This window comes from Solanum pennellii, chromosome 4 (assembly GCF_001406875.1).
Source record: "Solanum pennellii chromosome 4, SPENNV200".
In the NCBI taxonomy this organism is placed as follows: Eukaryota; Viridiplantae; Streptophyta; class Magnoliopsida; order Solanales; family Solanaceae; genus Solanum; species Solanum pennellii.
This window is the reverse complement of record NC_028640.1, coordinates 45,592,507-45,596,094: the sequence shown is the minus strand read 5'-3', so window position 1 is coordinate 45,596,094 and position 3,588 is coordinate 45,592,507. Positions and strand designations below refer to the sequence as shown.

At 25.4% G+C, this 3,588-nt stretch overlaps 1 long non-coding RNA gene across 1 annotated transcript; it reads right to left on the bottom strand.

Moving 5' to 3' along the window:
• Nucleotides 1-830: 830 nt before the first annotated feature.
• LOC114076949 lies at nt 831-1,606 on the bottom strand. Its single transcript, XR_003578029.1, has 2 exons — nt 1,380-1,606; nt 831-1,305 (listed from the first exon to the last, which is right to left on the bottom strand). It is a non-coding gene; the product is annotated as an uncharacterized LOC114076949 (long non-coding RNA).
• Between the last annotated feature and the right edge of the window lie 1,982 nt (nt 1,607-3,588).

Below are 3,588 nucleotides of genomic sequence, written 5' to 3'. Positions count from 1 at the left end.
TCAATATTCTATTAGTTTTTATCACATTCAATATAAATGTTGTTGATACATAAATACTAACGAATGTATCATTTATATGTTTCAAGTTCTTTAATGTATCATCAAAGTTATTCAAATTTGAAAGGTTATATAGCAGTAACAAATTAGTTGTGTGTTATATATCTGCACTCTTTAATATTTGTTCAGTCTTATATAACTTAGAAAGTGATGTATATGTAAATTCACCCAATAATAATCTTGATACATAAATCATAATGTTCTATAACTGGAGCACTATGTATCAAACCCAACAATAGGTATATGATAGATTTTCATTCTTTGGAAAATTAAAATTACATTTATATGATACTTAATAACTACCACACAGTAATGTATACATCTAAAATCAAACATTTTACGGACAATTTTTACTTATCTAATGTATTTAATAATAGATTACAATACTTAGCAATTTACTTATTATTTTAGGAATAGTAATGTATCATGAGTAATTTATCCATCCTGTCCACAACGTCCACAAGGTATCTCGTCTAGCTAGTAGAAATCTACTACAATTTTCGCTTTAGGCAAACAATGTATTTTCTTCCAGCATCAAATCAACACATAGCGACACAATTTTGTAACCATCTTGTAACATTTACTAGATACATTATAATAACCAATGATAAAACCATTCAACAAAATCCGAGATGGATATATATTAATGTATCATCCACAATTGTTTCTTGATTAAAACAATTAATTTACATATCTTGATTGTTACACTGTTTATATGTACAATATAAACAATAATAGCCTGATACATTTATACGAATTTGTTATACACACACTTGATTAAAAACGTATTTTATCCATTTCAATTGTTAATCCATTTATTACATGTATCCTATACAATATATTATAATGATACATTTTTATACAAATCATATTCAGATACAAAATAATGACCGCATCATAATTCATAGATTCAAAATTACAATACACGCGCGTCGTTTACTGCCAATGTATCATGACTTACATATTAACATCAAAACGACAAAGAAAAAACATCTTCTTCAACCTTTTGCAATAAAGTCTTAACTTGTCCCATCAATAAATTCTTGATAGATCCATGAGTAACCAAACATTTGTCTTGATAAAGAATCATTTTTTGGACATTTCTGAAGATGATGTCTTTAAAATCCCCATAGAAAGACCAACAATCAGGGAATTGTTCTTTATATCGATTTGATTGATTTCTAGTTCTTTTTCATGATTTCACCAATGATTTATTCTCAGATTCATTAATTTTCTCTGAACAAGTAACTGAATGACTTTTCAAAAATCAAATTTAATAAATGTTAATAAAGGAAAGATGAAAAAGGGGAATAAAAACTTACTAGTTGGCAGAGAGATCTTGTTAGCAATGGTAGCAACAACCAAGGTTGTTCAATTAGATTTTTGTGATACATTGAATTCAAATTACTCAACAATTTATTATATTCAACGATTTTAAATTAATGATTCAAAATCATGAATCGTTTGTCCAATCATCTACGATGATAAATTTGAGATTCAAGATTTTGAATTGATGGAGAAGATGAAAAATTGATTTTTGAATATTTTGAAGTTGTTATAGATTGGAATATATGGATATAAATCAATCTTTGTGATTTATGGGAAAAGAAAATTTGTATAACGTGATTTGTGGAAAAAAAGTTATGAGTTATTTTGGGAAAGAAAGTCAATTTTATGTTACCATTCCATATTAAGCACAAGAAACAAGTTTATAAGGTATCATATATAATGTATCTGGATGAAATTTATGTATTCGAATGACTAATATTTTAAGGAATTTTTATAAAATAGAAAAGAGTAGAGATAGAATGTAATTTAGAGTCTAACACTATGGGATTTAGGTAAGTTATACTTAAAAATATGAAAGCATATATGATACTTGGAGATGGATTTGTCTCATTTTCATTAAAATAATAATAATTAAAAAAAATATCAAATCAATGCCTATAAGAAGAGATTCAAGATGAGTTATACTTTTATTCACCCTTATCTATCCTTCTTATTTCTTCCGCACTTTTAAGTGAAACTATAATTTTTATGCTTAGTACTAAGTAGCATGGTAGTGCTGCTTTTGTGTATTTATATTATACGAATTTCATTTCGTTGGTAGAAACAATTATTTTAAACTAAAATATTATCAAAAGAATATGATGTGACATCTCTTTATGACTTTTATTTTTATTTTTATTTTTTTCTTTATTTAATAATTTGTTTATTAATAAAAAAAATTAAATCATGTATATTATTCCAATTATATCTAAAAAGTTACCAAAAAAACATTCATATATTTATCTTCTCTACTTAAATAACATACAAGTCTCTTCAACTTCTTTCTAACTTTCTGATGGTTTATTCTATCTATAAATATCAATTATTTATGGAGATGTTTAATGTTCATTTTCATTTTCTCATTCTTCATTTTATTAAGTATAGGTTTTTCCTCCTATTAAAAAAATTATTCATCTTTTTCATTAATCATGTACTTAATAATGTTTTGATATGACCTTCACTATGATAAAGATAATAGATATATTCTTCAAAGATTCTTTAAAGAGATTCAAAATGAAGAAGCTAAGGAAGCTTAATTATATTGGAAGATTCATCAAAAGAAATAATCATATTAATATAAAAATTTAATTGGTTTTCAAACATTATGAAGATTATTAATGTATTGTTTTGATTTCCATTAATATTAGTTTATTCTTTTTCTCTTTTTTAAAAAAGTTTTGATCAAATATTGTCAAATTTCCTTTTATTCAACAAAAATTAAATTACAAACTCTACTAACCAACATATTAGAAAGTTCAAATAGCATATATTATTAATTAACTTTGCTCTTCTTATTATTATTATTATACGAATGAATGAGATGAAAAGTATCACATTTTTATTTTTGTGTATATCTATTAGTCGATTTCTAATTAATATTCTAAAATTTTTGTTATGGTTGAAAGGTGTAATATTACCTATAATACATTTTTCATAGGCAGTCACAAAATAAATAAATAGATAAATCATCTTTTGATTATTTTTAAAAAAATTAATTAATAAGAAAATTATTAAATAAAAAGAAGGGATAAAAATTTTCATGTATGTATACATATATAGTAAAGGCTTAAGTCATCTACAGACACTTAAAGTTATCCACATAATTCACTTAGACACTTGAATTTGTTGGGTTTTATTTGCCCTGATTTCTTACCATAAATAGGTTTTTCTTTTAGGAAAAGGTTTTGGATTGTCTAATCCTTTTCTTGTAGGAAAAGTTTAGGACTCTATAAATAGAGGAATATTCCTTCTAACTTAATCAGCATTCACAATGTAGTCATAAAGGCTTTGAGAGTTTTGGTTAGAGGGAGAATTTGTGGGTCACAAGCTTGATACGTTGTCACTTGTGTGAACCTCCCATGTATTCTGAGTGAATTTGGTTGAGGTTGTTTCCCTCTGTATTTTGTACTCTCAAATTTATAGTGAATTGCTCATCTCCTTTGTGGACGTAGGTCGATTGACCGAACCACGTTAAATCTTTGT